Source organism: Melanostigma gelatinosum, assembly GCF_949748355.1.
Source record: "Melanostigma gelatinosum genome assembly, chromosome: 11".
Taxonomy (NCBI): Eukaryota; Metazoa; Chordata; class Actinopteri; order Perciformes; family Zoarcidae; genus Melanostigma; species Melanostigma gelatinosum.
Window position 1 is genome coordinate 526,580 of NC_136644.1, and position 22,977 is coordinate 549,556.

Sequence of the window (22,977 nt, forward strand, 5' to 3'; positions counted from 1 at the left end):
ATGGTGCATGTGGAAGGCACATTCATTCCGGGATGTCTGTCGCTTGGATTCATTTGTGCAGTTTGGAGGATGGTGGAACATGACAATGTTAAATTGGCTCTCTCGGAGTAAATTGAAGCAGGGTCATTGCCTTCTTGTGCACGATGTTCCCAGGAAGGACACAAAATAGATTTTGAGTTTGGCAGAAGTAGTTTTTAGTGTTTATTCTGTTGGGCTTTATGATGTGAGGTGTTTGTTGAAACGCTCTCTCTCCAACTGCATTCATTTAAATTCTAGAAATATAGTTGCTTGAACCAACAGCGGAACATCAGGCCATGTGGCTGTTCATACTACGTACCACATATAGTAAATATACAGTCCTAATTATCTTGATGTTATGTTCATTTTCTGGTGAGAGAAATTTCTCCATTTCTCCTCCTTCTGCCCTGTTAGCACTGACTACAACTAAGCAGGGACCTCATGGGATTTAAGAGTTTACCAGCCATGTCTGTGTCTAGTGTGGGGCATTGGTTTAGAATAAACAGAGCCTCTGTTTCACTCATTTACTGCCCAAATCCAGAGGATTACCTCAATTGTAATGGGTGTCCATGCTGAGTATCTGGATGAGCCTTTCCAAAAGCACCCAAAATGGTCTTATTAATACTTTCCACTGGACTTAACCAATTGTTGACCCAGACGTTAAGGAAGAAACAGCAAGAGATACACTGAGATGCCAAATTACATCAATGCAATGCTGTTTGATGTTTTGTGTAGAAGTTCCTGTTGTTCAGACACGGTGGATTGCAATTATTTAAAATACTTGAAGGCCCAGAGGCAATACTCGGCCCTGCATATATGACCCTCAACGTGCCTGCTGCACACCTGCTCCTCGTGTGCACATCACTGCGCTGCTCGCTCTGAGCCGAGCTCCACTACATGTTCTCATCAAGCAAAGTAAAGACTACAAACTCAATTATGCAGTGAACAGTTATGTCTATTATGGAAATGGTGACATTTAGTCTCAAATAATATTTCTCTACAAAAACTATGAAATGCTGCTTTGGCATTCATTAGGTTAGGTGCAATCTCATTTTTATTTTCAGCTTTTAAAGACAATGTTAAAATATCTATGCTGAGATCAGTATGAAAACCATGGATATCATACAATGGACTGTATGCCTGTTCAGACTCATCTCGTGGTATCAAAATGAGTATTAAGTAGAGTCTGTAATACACTTACGCTCTTTCTTCCTGAGAGTTAGAAGAGATGGTCAACACCACGTTCATGTCTGTATGTCAGAGCCATGTGGTGATTAGTTTGGCCCGCCGACCAACTAACATGTTGTAAATATCTAATTCTAACACAAAGAGAAATGTAGAACTAACAATTTGTCTTTTTTTTAGGGAGCCAATCCTTGTTGCCTGGCAAGTGCCTTGCCACTGTTTGCTAATAAAGACTTCCTCACAAACAGACCTCAGGCAGTTCGGATTGTCAGCCAAACCTCCTTCACGCTAGTGTTGATCACCGGAGCCCCCCAGGGCTGTGTGCTCAGCCCCCTCCTGTTCACGCTGTACACCCACGACTGCTCCCCCAAACATGAAGACAACTCTGTTGTGAAGTTCGCAGATGACACTATCGTCATCGGCCGGATTACAAACAACAATAAGACTTAATATAGAGAGGAAATCAACAACCTGAGTGTTGCTCAGAGAACATCCTACTGCTCAACGTCAGTAAAACCAAGAGCTGATTGTTGATTTTAGAAAAAGGGAGGCGAAGACGCACATCTCTGTCTCCATCAGTGGAGCAAGTTAGCAGCTTCAAGTTCCTGTAATCAGCATCACAAACAGACATGGTCATCACACTTCTCCATCCTGGTGGAGGAAGCTCATAAAAGGCTGTATTTCTTAAGGAAACTTAAGAAAGCAAAATTCCCGTGCCAAGTTCTTGTCAACTTTTACAGAGGAGCAATAGAAAGCATCCTGACTGCAAACATCACAAACTGGCAGGGGATGTGTACGGCCTGAGACGAGCTAAAGGGATATTACAAGACAATACTCACCCCGGCCACAACCTGTTCACCCTGCTGCCGTCTGGAAAGAAGATACAGAAAACCGCTTCTTTCCTCTGGATGTGAGACTCCATTCATCCTCCACCCTCCATAGAGAATGTAGTTTCTTTGTTGTAGTTTGTTTTCTTTCCTATGTAGCAAATTGGGACTCCAATCTACATTCCGTTGTGCAGCCCTGTCATACAATGACAAATAAAACCCATTTAACCTCGTAAATAATTAGCATGACACTTCCTGAAAAACAGATACATGTGTCAATGTTGAATTACTGTTTGTGTACAGATTTAAAACATTTGATGAGATGGATGTTTTGCCTCAGGGATATGCCTACTGCACATTGCATTGCATTACAGCCACTGTTCTACATTATATCTACATTACAATAAAGTATTACACGGCTCAAGAGCTTTCTGAGCAGCCTATCACATGTTTAAACTACATACTGTACCTCTGATCTATGAACTGGTTTTGATCTGCTGATACTTAAATACTTTGGCCGACAGTGTATGTGCATGGGGGGGGGGGGGGGTAGTATTTGTAATACTGTCGGCCATATTTTGGGACAAATTTATATTTACACTTCACAACATGTAATTGGGGACTTCTTGTATAATTAGGGACACAACTGGCATACCTCATTTAATTCCAGTGCAGTTGCAGTGAGTCCAATGTAAAATAGCTTCCCTATAGCTAACCTATCCCCTAATTGGGGATAGGTTAAGGTGTGCATGTGTTTGTTCTTGTATATTTTACAAGAAGGGGCCCAAAACATTATTTTTACCAAACAGAGAAAGGGCATTTTGGCCCCAAAGGTCTGTTTGAGGATTACGACTTGGTAATAAGGTTGAGGTTATAAATGTAGGTTAAGTTAACGGTTAGACTTAGACATTAAGCTGTGATGGTTGAGGTTAGGATAAGGGACTAGTGATGGTTGAGGTTAGGATAAGGGACTAGTGATGGTTGAGGTTAGGATAAGGGACTAGTGATGGTTGAGGTTAGGATAAGGGACTCGTGATGGTTGAGGTTAGGATAAGGGACTAGTGATGGTTGAGGTTAGGATAAGGGACTCATGATGGTTGAGGTTTGGATAAGGGACTAGTGATGGTTGAGGTTAGGATAAGGGACTCGTGATGGTTGAGGTTTGGATAAGGGACTAGTGATGGTTGAGGTTAGGATAAGGGACTAGTGATGGTTGAGGTTAGGATAAGGGACTCGTGATGGTTGAGGTTTGGATAAGGGACTAGTGATGGTTGAGGTTAGGATAAGGGACTAGTGATGGTTGAGGTTAGGATAAGGGACTCATGATGGTTGAGGTTTGGATAAGGGACTAGTGATGGTTGAGGTTAGGATAAGGGACTCGTGATGGTTGAGGTTAGGATAAGGGACTAGTGATGGTTGAGGTTAGGATAAGGGACTAGTGATGGTTGAGGTTAGGATAAGGGACTAGTGATGGTTGAGGTTAGGATAAGGGACTAGTGATGGTTGAGGTTTGGATAAGGGACTAGTAATGGTTGAGGTTAGGATAAGGGACTCATGATGGTTGAGGTTAGGATAAGGGACTAGTGATGGTTGAGGTTAGGATAAGGGACTAGTGATGGTTGAGGTTAGGATAAGGGACTAGTGATGGTTGAGGTTAGGATAAGGGACTAGTGATGGTTGAGGTTTGGATAAGGGACTCGTGATGGTTGAGGTTTGGATAAGGGACTAGTGATGGTTGAGGTTTGGATAAGGGACTAGGGAATGCATTATGTCATTGAGGGTCCTCACAAAGATAGAAGTACAGGTGTGTGTGTGTGTGCAGAGAAATATTTTGGAGAAGAAACACTTAATAGGAAGGTGCCAGCAATCAACTTCATCCCTTATGTTTACAAAGATCAAAACAGTCCTGACTCCACTTTGACTCTGCCCCTACTAAGCTGTTGCGACACAGCAGAAGGCTTCATTGCACCACAGACACACACTCAGGGACGATAAACCCACCAACTGTCCCGCTGTATATTTAGCAATGTTGGGTTTTGTCCACTGTAAAAGAGACAATGGCTCAGGCCAGTCTGCAGGACAAAAGGCAACAGAAGTCCGGGAGGTGGGCAGTCAGAGGGTTGTGTTCTGTTCATAATGGGGAGGAGGGTGCTGGCATTCAACCTCATGGACCAGGGCCACAGAAACAGATGTGAAGGAGGGAGCTGGTTGGGGTGCTGGTGGTGGTAATGTGTGGGGGCAGGAAGCTGGGACTGGGAGTAATTTGGTGGCAGAGAAAAGCACAGAAAATAAGATTAGAAGGCAATGGGACGTAAACTCGATGATAGTCAAGCAGCGATATAGAACGGTAATGCAGGGCTGAGGAGGGGAAATGATAGTCACAGATGCTGAGCACACAACAAAGAGAAAAAGTACGAAGAGCGACTGTAAGTTTTGAAAAAAAATAGAGAAAGAATGTGTTAATATGTTAGTGTTTTAGAGGAATAACGCAGGCTTGAATTTAGACGGAGAGAGGAAACTGGGCTGAGTGGGAAAGAGGAAGCAAAGAGGGGCAGAGGCTGTGAATGTGAAAGAGCTCTTTGTTTCCTTCAGGCTCTGTTATGACGGCAGAGTCCAATCCATTCATTCCAAATGGCAACGGCAGCGAGCCGCCAAACACACACATGTAACGTAGATGACAGAGCACAATCACACAGCTCTCCGATTCTCGCTGCTCTCATCTTGCAGCTCATCTTGCCCCCCCGCTACTGCCAATTCAGATAAACACTCTCACACACACACACATCAGCAGATAGTTTCGTGGTGTGGTGAATATGCCTCCTCGTAGCCGTATCTATCTCATGCAACGCTGTGTAATAGTGTGGCCATTATGGAGCAGCCGCGGCAATGGCTGCTCTGGGTTAGTGGGTGCAGAGCGATGGCTGCTCTGGGTTAGTGGGTGCAGAGTGATGGCTGCACTGATTAGTGGGTGCAGAGCGATGGCTGCACTGATTAGTGGGTGCAGAGCGATGGCTGCTCTGGGTTAGTGGGTGCAGAGCGATGGCTGCTCTGGGTTAGTGGGTGCAGAGCGATGGCTGCTCTGGGTTAGTGGGTGCAGAGCGATGGCTGCTCTGGGTTAGTGGGTGCAGAGCGATGGCTGCACTGGGTTAGTGGGTGCAGAGCGATGGCTGCACTGGTTAGTGGGTGCAGAGCGATGGCTGCTCTGGTTAGTGGGTGCAGAGCGATGGCTGCTCTGGGTTAGTGGGTGCAGAGCGATGGCTGCACTGGTTAGTGGGTGCAGAGCGATGGCTGCTCTGGGTTAGTGGGTGCAGAGCGATGGCTGCTCTGGGTTAGTGGGTGCAGAGCGATGGCTGCACTGGTTAGTGGGTGCAGAGCGATGGCTGCACTGGTTAGTGGGTGCAGAGCGATGGCTGCTCTGGTTAGTGGGTGCAGAGCGATGGCTGCTCTGGGTTAGTGGGTGCAGAGCGATGGCTGCACTGGTTAGTGGGTGCAGAGCGATGGCTGCACTGGTTAGTGGGTGCAGAGCGATGGCTGCTCTGGTTAGTGGGTGCAGAGCGATGGCTGCACTGGTTAGTGGGTGCAGAGCGATTGCTGCTCTGGTTAGTGGGTGCAGAGCGATGGCTGCTCTGGGTTAGTGGGTGCAGAGCGATGGCTGCTCTGGTTAGTGGGTGCAGAGCGATGGCTGCACTGGTTAGTGGGTGCAGAGCGATGGCTGCACTGGTTAGTGGGTGCAGAGCGATGGCTGCTCTGGTTAGTGGGTGCAGAGCGATTGCTGCTCTGGTTAGTGGGTGCAGAGCGATGGCTGCACTGGTTAGTGGGTGCAGAGCGATGGCTGCACTGGTTAGTGGGTGCAGAGCGATGGCTGCTCTGGTTAGTGGGTGCAGAGCGATGGCTGCACTGGTTAGTGGGTGCAGAGCGATGGCTGCTCTGGTTAGTGGGTGCAGAGCGATGGCTGCACTGGTTAGTGGGTGCAGAGCGATGGCTGCACTGGTTAGTGGGTGCAGAGCGATGGCTGCACTGGTTAGTGGGTGCAGAGCGATGGCTGCTCTGGTTAGTGGGTGCAGAGCGATGGCTGCACTGGTTAGTGGGTGCAGAGCGATGGCTGCTCTGGTTAGTGGGTGCAGAGCGATGGCTGCTCTGGGTTAGTGGGTGCAGAGCGATGGCTGCTCTGGTTAGTGGGTGCAGAGCGATGGCTGCACTGGTTAGTGGTAGCGATCCCTTCCGTCTCCATCGCGTCGGCCTATTTCCTCTGCTTTCTGCTCCTTGCTGTCTCACAGGCCTTTAGCTGCTCGCTGTCATTAAAGTCAGAGGCACTTACATGTATATGTGCTATTATTGATTGAAAATTGGTTCTCATTTAAATAAGAGGCACTTCATAAGCAGCACTTTTGTCGACACTTGCTTATCTGCATTATCAGCATAGGGTTAGAGGGTCGCAAATGTTGGATCAGAACTGTGTTGCTTGTTGCTATCATTAATAGCAGACTTGTGCAATTTCATGCAAAGCCGGCGAGGATATAAAACATTTAACCAACTTTAGCACACACACACACACACACACACACTCCTAGAAATAATATAGTATGGTTCAGAAAACGTCAGAAGCATTTTACGAATAGTTGGTAACACTCCCTGACCTGCTACCTCACTGCATGCTCCGTGCTTTGGCTGTCAGATGTGGTTAATGAGGACCTGTGTTCCTATGGAGAACAGCCTGCTGGGACACACACACACTGGTACACACACACACACAGACACTTGCATAGGACCCCGAGAGCCCTGTCATCACACGGAGAGAGACCTGCTGGCCTATTGTAGACCTCATATCCCGCGCGTACACACAGCACACAGCGGGCTATTCCAAGTCACATGCATGCACACACACACAAAGGCATAAGCCTTTGTAATGCACACATTTTTACTTATTTTGTACATGTGCTTTCTCTTCAGCTCTCTTTTTAGTCATAGCTCTGCCCCGCACAGCCCCCTTACACCCCCACGTCTCTTTCATTTTCTCACTCACTCTCTCTTAATCCCCGCTAACATTCATCTTGCTAATGCCCCCATCATCCAAACACCAGCAGCCCTCTTCTTTCTGCAACTGAACAACCCCCCACCTCCAACTTCTCCACAGCTTCTGCTCTCCCATTCAGCCTGGCTTGTCCCCATGTATTCATAGAGATCACTGATGGAGTGGGGAGTCTTTGTGAGCGGGTCAGCCTCCTATAACCCCCCCTCTGACCCCACCTTCTACCCAAACACACACATTCGAGCACAAACACACACACGCTGGATCCTTCTCACTTGCCATATGGCATAGGCAATGAAGGGCTGACAAAAGCAAGCTAAGGAGGTGTCAGAGAGGTTTGTATGTGTGTGTGTGCTTTGCATCAAAAGAAGACTAAGCAGCCAGCCATGGACCAGGGTCCAATAGATGAAATTGATTTATATTTTGGTTTTCTTGGATGCTGAAAGGAGGAGGGGACTTTCCACCTTTTCTTCCTGCCGTCAAACTCATTGGCTCAATGAAGAGTGATGAGAGAAGGCCCTGATTGGAGCACAATGAGGGCACACTTGATGGACTGCTTAGCAATGCAGATATATCTTCATCACACGAGTGGATTTGTTGTTGACAACAATGCCAGCGTCGTCATTGTGTCATCATTGAGATTTTTGGCATCACAATGTCATCATTGACACCATCTTCATCCTCAGTCTTCATTCTTATAGTTTGGTGTAAGAATGGCACCTGTCTTCAAATGGCAGTCCCCATCTGTCTCCAAGAGAGAGTTTGTTCTGGCTTATTTTTGTATATTTTATTGGTCTCCATGGGTAATGGGAACCTTTAAGTTATTTGCTGAGACCTGGGAATACGGTGGCAATGCACTGAAGTATTTATTTCAATACAGTTCCTTCAGAAATGCATGAAATGTGCCATCATTCAGTTTGAACGTGTGTTATGCTGTATGCAGTGTTTTGCAGTATGAATGAGGAAAGAGTTCATGGATTTTGGAAAATATGGTCATTGAATGCACTTTGTGTGGAAGAAATCAAAAAGGTTTCAAATTCAGTTTCACCGACTGTGTGAAGAGTTTTGACGAAGTGAAGAATGTTTGTTAGCAATTGAAAATAACTGTGAGAGAGTTTCATCACATAAAAACAAGGCAACATTTTCATAACCTACAATTTCAAATGATGTTTTTAAACATATCATAATGGAAGAATAAACATCTAAATCACCGTATCAAACACGAAGAGTACTCCATCACATTACATTCCTATTGTTGGACTCATAACGGACGGGTTTTTAAAACAATGTAATCCAATCAATGCAGCAAAAGCAGAGATACCGTCTTTGTATTCTATGCAGTCTCACCCAACAGTTAACCACATGTAAAACTTCAACATACTACACAGCTGGTGTCTGTGACGACATCATCGTGAAGGTGGGAGCTTCTACCAAAACAGCGAAATATGACAAGTATGACATCATACTGCTCATGCATAACACCACCTTTAACAGAATCAATGCATGATGCATGTACACTTTTTAATCTTGAAAACCGAACATTTAAGCAGAACAAAATGTATTTAAAACCAGCATACTGCATTTGTATTCATTGTTTTGTTTAAGTTCAATATTTATCTGCAGTTCTGCACAGTAACAGCCTCAACCCGCTGTATTGGAGGGGCTCCTCCAACACCAATCACAGTGAAGGAGCTTCGTGGTTTTCAAAGGTTTGGAACCACGACTTTCATCACACCTTTTTTCTGTTCTCTTCAGAAAAATAGTCATTGTTTGTATTTCGTTGCTGAGATAAGCCAAGCAAACATGCCTGCATGCCACCTACAGGAGAGGAAAGCGTGTATGTGTGTGTCCACAGCGGGGCAAGCCTCATGCCCTACTTCAGTCAGGCCTGATATGATCAGACGTCGGATGGTGAGCTGCTCGTCTCTCTCTGGCCCTCGGCCTTTCTGCTCAGAGGTGAGAAAAGGTCTAAACGCTGACAGAGTGCAACGGTGCCTTTGATACCCAGCTTGTGCGCCATAAAGATACAGATCCACTGGAAACAAGCCTCAGCCAATCCAGGTGATATTACATTGAAAGGAAATAGGGAATTCTGCTGCAGGAGTAAAGGGAGGAAGGTGAAGTGGGCTTTAACATACTTGCTGTTTGAAAATGCTCTGAAAGGTACATGAATACATAAAGAAGATGCTTTTGTGAGATCTCTTTAAAGGAGCTCAGGCAGTTCCTTTGGGAGGTGTTTGGTATCTGTAAATGAATAAGATCACACTTAAACGTCTTCTCTAAGCCATGAAATAAATCAAGTAACTGTACTTTGATGAAACGCATCAAAGCTGGTGTTAATAGTGACACTTCTAAAACAAGCATTTTATGTATAAACATTGGCACCAAACATCATCTACTGTTTTAAATCAGTCAATTGTGAGATGAGTCGCCTGTTTGGGACTAATCTACGTCATGAAACATGAGAACGTTGGTTCAGACCCCCCATGTTCTGTCCCAGCTTGCTTTAGTTTGCTAATCCTAACATGTGTTATGCTAACGTTGCAATGGTTACAGAGAGCGAGTGCATCAGTGGGCTGGTGGTTAACGATAGTGCTGGCTCTATCCTCCCCCCCACTAGGAGATCACAGCTGGGAGGAGAGTAGACGGCCGATCCGGACACAGCAGTGCTGCTATAGCTGTTGAGCTCTGTCATGTTACAGGCCCATATCAAAACTGCCTTTCTTGTCCAACATTTTAGAGAAAGTGGTGGCCAAACAACTTACTGCTGCACTGGAGAGGCACAACATGTACGACAAGTTCCAGTCTGGGTTTCGTAAGCAACACTCTACTGAAACCGCTCTCCTGAGGGTTTCTAAGGACATTCTCATGTGTGCTGATGCAGGTGACTGCTCTGTGTTAGTTCTTCTGGACCTCAGTTCTGCGTTTGACACTGTAGACCATGACGTCCTGATTAAGAGGCTTCGTGATTGGGTGGGCATATCTGGCATAGCGTTAGACTGGTTTACATCTTACCTCAATGACAGAAGTTTCAATGTCTCTGTGGGTGATTTTGTGTCTGTTACCTCTCCACTGTCTTGTGGTGTACCGCAGGGCTCGGTTCTGGGGCCTCTGTTATTTTCCCTTTATCTGTTACCTTTGGGACCGATCATAAAAAGCTATAATGTGTCCTATCACTTATATGTCTTATACAATTCATTCATTCATTCATTCATCGACTCACACACAAAGTCACCAACACAAACATGTTATTCACATACAGAGAAAGTCAGAAATACAAATGCTCCAAAACATAGTGCTTGTACAGTATAATGATGAGCTGGTGATGACGCAAGCACACTAACAGTGGAGGGACAGAAATGTGGGGAAAGAGAAGAAGAGTATTATTCAAGAGGAATGGCTCCAACCCCTCAGATACCCACTCATTGTTCTTCACATTTATTATACATTTCACACACATCATGCTATTGAAACAAAAACATGCTCTGTCAATCTGTGATTACTAAGTAGTTTAACTCCCACACAAGTTACCTCAATTCAAAGCACTCAGGTGAAAGGAAAGTAGGAACTAAAACGACTAAATTAGACTTCTAATTAAAACAACAGACATAGAACTTGTTTGGCTGATGAAGACAGGGTTCCTGTTCACACATCTTCCCCAGTCTCACTCTTCATTCCCTTCTCCCTTAACTTAAACAATCACCTCCGACACATACGTGCGACATCTATCAGAAGCTCCAGATCATCTGTGAAGCATAATGCCACTGGGACACACAAAGTGTGAAGATAGGGGCGCACACATCACAGGTCTCATTTAGTTCCCTTTCTATGTTTTAATTAGCGCCGCGGCAGGCTAATCACCTCCTTAGTAGACAGCATCACTAATGAGACGGAGAGGGAGGAGCTGAGCGGGAGGGAGGAGAGAGATGCAGGGAAGGGAGGGAGAGAGGGAAGGATATGTGATACAAAGAGGAATCAAAATACAAGAGAGGGAGAGGAGGGAGGATGAAATAAATAGGGACCATGGAGAGAATGACGCTTGAGTTGACAACAAACGGATTGACTCAAAGAGAGAGACGGGTCCAGAGAGAGAGAGAGCGAGAGAGCGAGAGAGAGAGAGAGAGAGACACAGAGAGAGAGAGAGCGAGAGAGAGAGAGAGAGAGAGCGAGAGAGAGAGAGAGAGACAGAGAGAGAGAGAGAGAGAGAGAGAGAGAGCGAGAGAGAGAGAGAGACACAGAGAGAGAGAGAGAGAGAGACACAGAGAGATTTTTTGATTTTTTAAAAAACCTTTATTTTACGTTTTTTTTTGGTCTTTCCTCAAGTACCATGAACAAACAAAACATCGTTGCCGTGGCAATGGATTTGAAGCAACTCTTCACAAAAAAAAAAAAAAAAAAACCAATCAAAATAGTGTCTTTTCACAATATGTACAAGAATCGTTGAGTTCATTTCGCTCTGTACTTAATCCGAGATCTGAAAAACTGATCTGTAGAGTCAGGAGTTCAGGATGCTCCTGTTCCGCCGGTTGAGTCCTCAGAGGGTCACAGCATGCTGCTGAGACCTGGGTCGTGCCGTCCTGGATGCCCGTCCTGGCTCCGTCCCCCAGCGGTCCGTGAAACAGCCGGTGTGGGGACGTGGGCCCCGGTCTCCTTACTTTGCTCCATCTTTGTCCATCTCCTTCCGTATTGTCTGAACTATCTTCTTTAGTCTGAAGCCCTCCTGCTTCGTGAGACCTCCTCTGTCCTTGCTCCTCATGTGCGATCTGGCCGAGCTGGAGAGCTTCTCCGTATCAGAGAGGTAGTCCTCCACTCTGGCTCCTTTCACGTTCTTGCTTTTCTTCAGATACTCCTGTATCTCCGCCACGCTGTATCCTTCAGAGTCCTTACAGCTGCCGGCCTCGTGGTTAGAGGGCTCACTTTCAGCAGCAGCGTCTTTCTCCAGACTGGATTCAGCGTCTTTCTCCAGACTGGATTCAGCATCGTTCCCCAGACTGGATTCAGAGTCCGTCTCCAGACTGGGCTCACTCTCAGCAGCACCTACACTTGCTGTCATCGCCACTTTCTTGGCCTGTGAATTTCCACGATTTTCCCCCTTCTTTCTCTTCAGCCGAGGAACCTTGAGCTGCTCCTCGTCTTCCTCCATATCTACCTCACTACCTTCCTCCACCTGTCCTCCAGCACTCTTCCTCACTCCCTGCAGCCCACTTGGCCCCTCCACCCTCACCTCTTGGGCCACCCCCGTCTCCTCCACCCTCACCTCCTGGGCCGCACCCGTCTCCTCCCCCCTCACCTCTTGGGCCACACTTATCGCCTCCCCCCTCACCTCCTGGCCCACACTTGTCTCCTCCACCCTCACCTCCTGGGCCGCACCCGTCTCCTCCCCCCTCGCCTCCTGGGCCACACTTGTCTCCTCCATCCTCGCCTCATGAGCTCCACTTGTTCCCTCATGTCCATCCTGCTTGTCCCCTCTGCCCTCCTCCTCAGTGCCTTTCTGGTTCTGGTCCTCATGAGACCCGTTTTCCCCGGACACTCTCTGCTCATATGCCCTTCTTTTCCACAGCTGTAGCATTTAAACTCATCAGTCTTCGCAAAAATGACATAGTCAAAGTCCTCTACCGTGATTTTGAACACGAGGTTCACCTCCCTGCTCCTGTTGCTGGGGACCATGAGGACCTGTCTCCTGTGAGACACTACGTGTTTTAACAGCGGGGACTTAAACCCAGAGGACATTCTCCTAACCGGAGACACCACCTTCCCGTGTTTGGCCAGCTCTCTGATGATGTCATCGTTCCTAATGAACGGAGGAACGTTCGATACGGTGACTTGTACCGCCGGTGAGCTGAGAGCGTAAGCGGGTAGGAAAAGCTCGCCCACCTCGACCCCGGTCTCCGCCACCACTTCCGCAGCTTCTACGCAATCTAAAAATACGACCACAGCGTTGTTCATCCGTGCTGCGGACTTCACGCTGCTGTGGCCGACAAGCTCACCTACTGCCAGACTGATCTGCTCCACCGAACACCCGAACCGCGGCGGGATCCGCACCCCGTGCTTCCTGGTCAACTCAATGAGGCTCATGGCGGCGCCTAGCCGCCGACAGCTCGCGCTGATCGGCTACAAACACCCCCAAACAAAGTCCCTAAAAGTGCACACACACCCCGTGAACCCTTCACACTACACTACACTCTCATCCCCAACATTACCCAACGAAGAAAAATGTCGAAAAAACACGTTAAATCTCCGCACACCTCCGTCCACTCAGAGAGAGAGAGAGAGAGAGAGAGAGAGAGAGAGAGAGAGAGAGACACACAGAGAGAGAGAGAGAGAGAGAGAGAGAGACGGGTCCAGAGAGAGAGAGAGAGAGAAAGAGAGAGAGAGAGGGAGACAGAGAGAGAGACAGGGAGACAGAGAGACAGAGAGAGAGACAGAGAGAGAGTGAGATGGACTTAGAGGAAGCAAACACAAAACAAGAAAAGCTGAGGAAACTTGTATCGGGAGAGTGAGAGAGAAGCCTGAGAGAAACAATGAGAGTCCCATACCTCCCACAAAGCCAGCCATGTCTGCCGTAACCCCCCCCCCCCTCTCTCCCCCTCTCTCCCCCACTGACCCTGTGGTTCTTTCATGCTGTCACCCTGTGAGTGTCTGAATAGCCTTTTATTATTCATCAGTCTGGGCAGGTCACAGGGTCATCGCAAGGCCCACCACCCTGCCACCAGCAAACATCCAAACACTCTCGAACATGACGCCGCGCGAGCACACAAAAGAGAAGTGAAGAAGCTATTTGTGGACGCAAACGCACACAAAAGTGTGAAATGGCGGCTGGTAAGCCACCAAAGCTGTGCTACCTTCATTTATGGCGCGCTGACAGCCTGTGACGGTCCCTGATGCATTCATTATAACACTTGTCCACCCCTTGCTGGGCTATGATATCTATCTGTGCAATGCATCTGCAGCGCTGGGAGCTGTGGCAGCGCTGGTGCGTGTATGTGAAGGTATATGTCTGTTTGTGTGTGACAGGAAGAAAACAGAGATAACCGTAGCCTGGTGGTATCAGCTCCATCTTATCTCCTACACAGCCAGAAGCAGGTGTACAAGCTAATTGGAAAGTGCCAGACACACAGCAGACTGGTGGAACACACGCTCAGCCTTCCAGCGAGCCAGGCAGACAAGAGAGTTGACAGCTTGAGAGAGAATAAGAGAAACCGGGTAGAAACAATTGATGGGAGAGACCGAAATGATTCAGCGAAAATGAGCCAAAAGGGAGAAAAGTGGAGGTAGGAATGACAGACCAGGAGGAAGAGATGGAGGTAGAGACGGGGGAGCAGCAGAGCGCCCAGATTCAATATCACCAAGACAAACGGTACATAAGAGTTCACTTCTGAGATACTAAAGGTATCGGGCCTCTTCTGTCTGTAGCTGTATTGTCAGCACTGAGCGAAGACAAAATAGTAAAGCAAACAGCATCTCCTGCATCACTCTACACGGTGTGCTTCTTTCCACTCCACCTGGTAATGAGTCACTCTGTCACATCCGCTCTCAAATGCCAGGCCGGCGTATTAACAACGTGACATCACAGTCGATCCAAAACCAGTCAGCGCAGGCCAGCCAGCAGACATCAGGCTGTTCACACATAGTGGCTGACGTGGCTCCAGCCGCTGCCCTCCTTTGTTTGGCTCAAGTATCCCCTGGACCACACAAATACAATTTATTTGATCAGATAATTCTACTTTTTAAAGGAACAATCCAGTGCATCTCAACCTGGTGTATTTCTCATGTGGCAGTTATGACTCTACTTGTGCTAACTTTGCACTCGCCACCACACCTGTTATCGGTAAAACCAAGACTCGCACAGAACTCCCTGTAGTCCGTTATATCAGCTCTCGTTCTAATGTGGAGCTTTACGACCGTTCCTGTCCAGGACAGGCAGAAAGCTTGTATGTCAAGAACTGTCACTGTTTCTTTTAGTTTTCAATATATTTGATCAATGCTTCGAAGCAACAAGCCCTCGTCACTCCATCTTTCCAGGCCGGTAATGGTCCCGACAGTTGGAGGGTCAGTGGCAGGAAGAGGTCCCGCAAGGGATCCTCCCACAACATCACAGCAGCTTTACCTTCTGCTCTGCCGTGAGACAAGATGAGGTTTGAATTTGAATTTGAAGAATCTGATTGAGTTGGAGATTTAGTCACAAGCTCTTTCTTTCTACTTTTCATTGGTTAAATGTTAGTTAAACCCACAGACAGAGATTAATGACAAAAATATATATATTTGGAGATACAAAGCAGGTTCGGAGAGCGGGCCGATTGCTTGGCTACCCAAACTTCTGCTTTCTCATTGTTTGTTGACTAAAGAAGAGTAAAGAAGAGTTTGGTTGTATTGTTGGCATATCCAGGATCCAGCAGTCAATGAGCCAGTAGAGGACCACGTGCTGGATTTGGTCCGTACAGCCCTGAAGCCCCGCCCCTAATGCTGCACAAAGAGCTATTGCTTGTTTATTCAAAGTTTATAGAAACCGATCATGTCACATGTCCAAATTGCACGTTAGTGAAGATGATTCGTTCTCAAGCAATGCAAAGGACACATGCAGACAGACCTGATGAACCTTGCTTCATATTGAGTGTTGAGCGCACGTAACATAATGATGGAATTGGACTTTGCTTTTCTATGTGTAAGAAACAATCCATTCAGCATGCTAACATCAGGAGGAGGAACAGTAACAATACAGTGTGCCCTGTTCCAAATGTCTGTGCACGTCCCTGCCACACGATATTCCACTAAAGGATGTCTTGCAGAGCTGTATTTCCATTTCTCAGTCTTTCCATCATCATGGAGTCATCATGATGCATCCCCTCACAATAACGCATCAGACCCTGAGCAGTCACTGCACGGGGCTAGGAGCAGGTAGAAGTTGTGATCATTATTGATTCATGCTCTGGCACACTGTGTCCTGTCTTCTTTTCGTTACAGATGAAATCCACCGTCCCTCCAATGCTGCCTCACTGGAGAGGGGTGTGTGGGAGGAAGATGTTAGATTAAAGGTATCTATTGCTGTACATCAAATCCAACATTGAATAGAGCTGGTGCTGATGATGATGATGCGGTGCATGTGGGAATTCATTTAGCTGATGATGATGGACGCTTGTTGCTTAAAAAAGATGAAATGCAGAGGGCATGATAATCAACAAATGTGTTTGTATGTGTTTCGATGTTTCCTGTTTCCATGATGCAAGCGTAATTGTGTGTCAGCTGACTTTGTACCATGTGTTTGTTTCGTGCCTCCTCTCCTCTGCTGCCGTTGACGAGGCCCCTGGGAGCCACGCTTTGCATTCAGCGTGCTGTTTTCCTGGATCAGAGTTTGTCGAAACTTAAACCGTGAGAGAGCGTCGCCATTAGCTTCTTCTTTGGCACAGGGACGAGCTCAATTAATTGCTTGTTATATAATAATAATTAATTAGTTGCCAATAATACCAGCCTATAGTGACGCAAACCTGACAAGACTCGTCTGATGATTAGCCGCAGTGATCAATGTTTTGAGAATGCAGAACACACTGGATGAATAAATGAATGCTTATTTTGCAGTTCGGCGAGTTTTCTGCTACATCGCTAATCACTCTGCATATTAAAAAGTTTTTGGACATTTATTTGACATTTTTTTCTCTTCATAAAACCATCATGGTATCAAAGAGTTTGGAAAGAATTGCCCTCCAGGTTAATACGCATGGATGATGTTAACAGTTCAGTTTTGAAGGATAATGTCTTGGCAGAGTCGTCATCTCTCTGGCAATGATTGGCAGTAACCAGACAGTAATGTAACGTCATGAGCACACGCAGGCGAGGAGATGCAATCAATAACACGCAGGGGTGTTTGCTTTAATTGTCAAGAGAATGAGGAGTTAAATTGTGGAAAATTGGACACATTCTGTGAAATGTCATTTCTTCATCCGTCTTTCATTCGGTCCATCCATCATCTCTCAGTCAACTCTTTCCATATTTTGTATATTTTGTATTTTCTTGCCCGTCTTTCCAGTCGTCCGTTGCGACTGTTCCTCCCTCTCCCTCTGCAACTCGCTGCTTGCTGAGCTGATTGAACATTTGCTGTTCTCTGTTTGGATTCAGTCCCAAATCCCCTGCTTAGACCTGAAACGCTGCGTTAAGCATTCCTCAATAGAGTCCAACAGCTTGTCCAATATGTGGTCATTTGTTCATGTTTGCAGCTACGTTCCCTCCCAGCACAGACATGATTGTGTAAACGCACTTTATCTCCGTACTTTGAATAACCTTTCCCAGGGTCTTTTTTCATTTTCTTTTTTCAGATCAAATCAAGAGGAGCTCATGTGCCAACAGGCTGCTGTATCACCAATGGATGCTCCAACACAAGTTACACACAAACTCCAGCATCAGCACTCTCAAGGCTGTCACCAATCAGTCTGCAGTGTTTGAATCAAGTAAAGGTGAGGGGTGGAGTGTGTGGATGAGAGTGGAAAGAGCTTTTAATCATCAACATCTGAGGGGCCAGAGGGTACACTAGTCGCCATCTTTTTTCCCCTCTCTGCTCCACTCCTACGCCTCTCCCTCCTCCCTCCTCCCTCCCACCTTCATGTCACTTCTGTTGACACTCTCAATTCATTCTTTCCCCCCCTAGTATCTAATTCCACGCTCCCTTCCAACCCCACCTGTGCCCCCTTCCCCTACCTTTTACACCACCCTCCCTTTCAGCAGCTACTTCTACACTTCATGACCCTTCCACGCCCTCCCTTCCACCCCTCCCTTCCACCCCCTCCCTTCCACCCCTCCCTTCCACCCCCTCCCTTCCACCCCCTCCCTTCCACCCCCTCCCTTCCACGCCCTCCCTTCCACGCCCTCCCTTCCACGCCCCTCCTTTCCACGCCCTCCCTTCCACGCCCCTCCCTTCCACGCCCTCCCTTCCACCCCCTCCCTTCCACGCCCTCCCTTCCACGCCCTCCTTTCCACGCCCCTCCCTTCCACGCCCCTCCTTTCCACGCCCTCCCTTCCACGCCCCTCCCTTCCACGCCCTCCCTTCCATGCCCCTCCCTTCCACGCCCCTCCCTTCCACGCCCCTCCCTTCCACGCCCTCCCTTCCACGCCCTCCCTTCCACGCCCCTCCCTTCCACGCCCCTCCCTTCCACGCCCCTCCCTTCCACGCCCTCCCTTCCACGCCCCTCCCTTCCACGCCCCTCCCTTCCACGCCCTCCTTTCCACGCCCTCCCTTCCACACCCTCCCTTCCACGCCCTCCCTTCCACGCCCTCCCTTCCACGCCCCTCCCTTCCACCTCTCTGCGTCTTCTTCCCTTCGTCCAGCTTTTATCCAGCCCCGACATATTTCAACTTTTGCCTCCAGCTCTCCACCATCCCGGCGCTTCATCATCCCTCTCCTGTTCTTCCCCTTGCTCTTTTAACCCTTTCCTCCCCACTTTATCATGCCCCCCCCATTCCACAGCTCTCAGAACCACAGGAACCGTAAATCTGGTGCAACCCCGGGAAGTGGGTCACAGGGGGACACTTAAACATGTAACACTCAAGTGAGGGAACTAACCGCTGCCGGAAAATCGCCTCATGTGTGCATGCACACACACACTTACTTGAGCACACACACACACACACACTCACTTGTATGAATGTCTGGGCTTTAAACAGAACAGTCCAAGTATAGCTCTGTGTTATTACAGCTCAAGTTCTTACCTCTAATCAATCAAAGTTGTTCGGGTTTGTGCGCAGGGGAAACAACCGGGTCTTTGTGTGAGCCAGAGCTGCACTTCTCTGTTCCTGGTTCCCTCCGATGTAAACATAGCGTCTGTGCAGGTCTCTGGAGCGAGGAATGTTGTGTTGATACGTGTGTGTGTGTGTGTGTGTGGGGGTCGAAGGACTTCTGGTTTGAGTTAGGCTGTGTGCTCTGTGGCTGATGTCGATATTTGTTCTGCTTCTTTAACACTGTTACTTACGAGCGAACATTTCCTAATTCAAACATGATGGGAAAACGTGCAGAACTCTTTGATTTATTGTTGAGTCTTCTGCGGCTACACGCACGTGACCTCGACCTCATTACAAGTTCTTAATCAAAACCACTCCGCTGGAGAAGAAGGTCTGTCTTTGCATCACTCACAAGTGGTTTCCCTGCAGTCTGAAGTCGTGCTCATGCAAATGCTCTGATACTCTTCACACACCAGTCCAGTGACATGTTCAAACAGCAGCTGTCACTGTGTTCAGAACGGAGATCTTGGCGATGATGGTGGTCCTCCTGTGTAACAGCTTGGCCTGTCCTCATTACCAGCCCGACACACATGTTCTGTCACAGAAATTGCACCAAATGGGACCAATTGAGTTTGGATGTGGCACATCTCCAAAAGAGTCCTTTTCTAAAACACTAATCTCTGGACCAGCAATGAGCTGTCAGTCATCAGCTGCAGACAGACGTCGTATCGGGGGAAAGGCAGTTCCCAACAAATCAACAACACGTCAATCAAACACAAACGCATGCTTGGCTGTTGACACAAGAAGCGCACACTCGCAGGCCGACACGTGCGTGAACACACACACACACACACACACCATAGTTCTGTCTTAAATGTGAAAGGGTTCAGACTAAGAGGCCCAAACTCTGTTTTCTGCATTAATTCAAGGTGACTCCTGCAAGGCATTAGAGAGGATACGGAGCTCAGGGCTCTCAAGATCCCTCCTAATTAATATTCATTTGCAATTCATAATTCCTCACTGAATTGCACTATAATTGTTAAAAGGCTCAGGAAACCATCTACAAGTGGAGGAAATAGATCCAATCTGCAGGTATTAGAGAGTGTATTGGTTGTAATGACATCATTAAATGAATATTTCCACTTTATGCACAAAATCAAAACCAATGACAATGGATGTACGAGGGAAGTGGAACCGATTTGTCAGACACACAAAAGGTGTTTGGTCTTGTCAGCTCCATGCAGGCACCGGTGAACCAGCGGAGACTCAGGGCTTCAGGTGCAGGGAGGCACTTTAAACAGAGCATAGCTGTTTCACCTTCTTCTTTATGCTCAGCGAAGATAATCGCTTCCCGTGTGGATTTACTCCTTTAAAGGATTGTTGTGATTCATTCAACCTGTTTTACCAAATACAACAAATGGTAGCATTTTACTTTCATTTCGTTTATTTCTGTTTTATTTATATTTTTCTTTCATTTTCTTGTGCACATGTTGATCTACGTATGGAAGTGTGCACAATGGGTGAACAGTGAAGAGCAATAGTCCGAGTTATAATTCTGAATTCTGTAGAACTTGGGTCCACTGTTGGGACATCGCTTCAGACGACCCAACACCCAACACCCAGACGCTGAAGCTGGTACAAGTTTGACTGGAAGCTTGTCTGAATGGCTGGAGCAACATTCCACTTCCATTGCTAACATGCGTGTGCATATATTATTGATGATGTCAGCTTTAAATGGGTGTATATATGTGAGCTCTAAACATGGTGAAATTACTAAAATATATTCAGATAATCAAATAGGTTTCCAACAAACCCCTCTACCATATTGGTTGTGTCGTATTTGTATGAACGCACATATTTCCTGTGCAAAAAGTGTTCATTAGGGCAATTTCCGAAAAACCTGTTGCTTCCTCATCTGACTTGGAGCGATGTCAGTGTGTCTCCACATGACGGCAATTATTCTGAGTACAACAAGCAAAATGAATTATAGTCACCATTACAATAAGACCTAAATTGCAATAAACTGGAATTATCTTTTACGGTATGACTGAGCAAGTATGAAGACAATTAAAAGGTACTGTTGATGTTATGAGGCTGAGCCTTATTTACAGAGAGACAGAGCGGCTCAGTCCTGACTGCTGCTGGTTGTGTGTGAAGCCTTTGTGTTTCTCTGTGCATGTCTTGCTGTCAGTGCCCTTCAGTCATATCAAGTGTGTATGTGTGTGTGTGTACACATGAACTCAGCTTGGTGTGAATCAGAGAGAGAGAATGAGGCCAAGGAAAGAATGACTGGATGATTAGACACCCAAACTGCTCCTCCACTTCATGCAAACAAACCATCCCAAAGACTATCGAACAGAAAAGGAGATTCTCATTTGATTTGACAACACAGAAAAAAGGCAAGTTCTCCTCTGGCAATGTAACAGCCAAAGCTCGGTTCACCAGCGGCCAGTCATCACGCTCCTCAACTGTAGAATGGAGTAGAATAGTAAATGCATTGGTCAACCACACACTGTATCCATGCCAGAGTTTAAATGACACTTTGTACTGTGCTGCAGAGGAAAGGTATGAATATTTTATACACCTCTCCTCGCGCATAAGTCAGTAAAGTCTGTAAAGAAACGAAGCAATAACAGCCTCTTCTTTTCATCGGGTGCTGGGCTGCAGGACTGGCAGAGCAGTGCAGTAATGCGCCCACTTTAAAGGTGACCAGACACATTCTTTCTCTGCCCCATAGTTCTGCCTGAGCTATACATTTGTCGCCCAACTGTTGACATCGCTTGCAATATGCTGCGCTCAGGGTGTGATCACCGCATGCGGTGTGAGCAAGAACAAGCGCTGTCTTTCCTGTCTGCTCGGACAGATACACACATCACGCACAATGGAGGCCAGCGAGTCATCAAGAAATAAAGCTCTATGGACCCCTAATAATAGCAAAGAAAAGGGGGGAGAGTGAAGAAGAGACTCGTATGAATGACAATCACTGCTGTGTGTGTGTGTGTGTGTGTGTGTGTGTGTGTGTGTGTGTGTGTGTGTGTGTGTGTGTGTGTGTGTGTGTGTGTGTGTGCGCGCGCGCGCGCAGGGGGAGGTATCAACTTCTCCCTCCAGCAGCAGTGAAAGCAAACTCCCGGTCGCTCTCTGCGCTCCTACTCCTCCCCTCTGGAATGGAATCCACCAAATCGCTGCTAATTGAATAAGTGACAATGAACGGGCAGACGAGGCGACAGATGCTCGCGTGCCTTTACAACCAAACCACCAGCATCATCACACTACGTGCGCGCGCTCGCACACAGCCACATTCCTCTTGATTCCAATCTGAACCGGGGGTCCAGAGGCACATTCTATGACCGCTCCACCTGCTGCTCCTATTTACTGGAGGGGAGGGAGATGGGGGGGGGGGGGGGGGGGGGGGGTGATATTGCAACGATTGCCATGAATGTTCACGACAGACGTTGAATTCACACTTCCACTTTATGGCTACAAGGCCCGGACACACAGAGGCGATAATGACGAGAGCTGTTTGTGCTGATCGCATGCATTCATGGAGCCGCCTATAGATCAATGGAATTATCTTTGTGCAGCTGGAAGCAGGATAAGTTTAACAAAAAGTACTAAATCCAAGAGATGTGTCTTTGCACCTGCTGCAGAGGATGCATATTTTTAGATTAATTATGGAGTTCAGAACTAAAAAGGCATGTTTGTTCGGCTCCTTTGGTTATGGAGCGTGCCTAAATATATTAAGGCTCCATCTGCTTTTTACTGAGATGATACCCCCTCTATACATTGTTTTATTCTGCGCAGTGTTTCAGACCCCAGCGCACCCCCACCCTCTCCAACTCTGCCTCTTTATTTTGCTCCCTTCTTCCATACTCTGGAGCTGACTTTGTTCTCTGAATGTGATTAGCTTCTCTGGGGCGCAGGGAGTAATTGCATTACTGCATTGTGCGCATTTGGAGCTATGGAAATGTTGGGCGCCCGTATCAAACCTGTTTAAATACCAAGCGCACGATGGTAAAATATGTGCAAAGGAGGAGTGAATGCAGACGTTTTGCAGACATGGCCCAGACCATGAATAGACACTGGGAGTGGGAATAAAGGTTTTCCGCCAATTTAAGGCTCCGGGTTTAAAAGAAAGATATTCTGGTTGGTGCCCGTGCACGTTTGGAATATGTAATAAGATATTGTTTTCAGACAAATGCGCAGAACGCTTTAGAA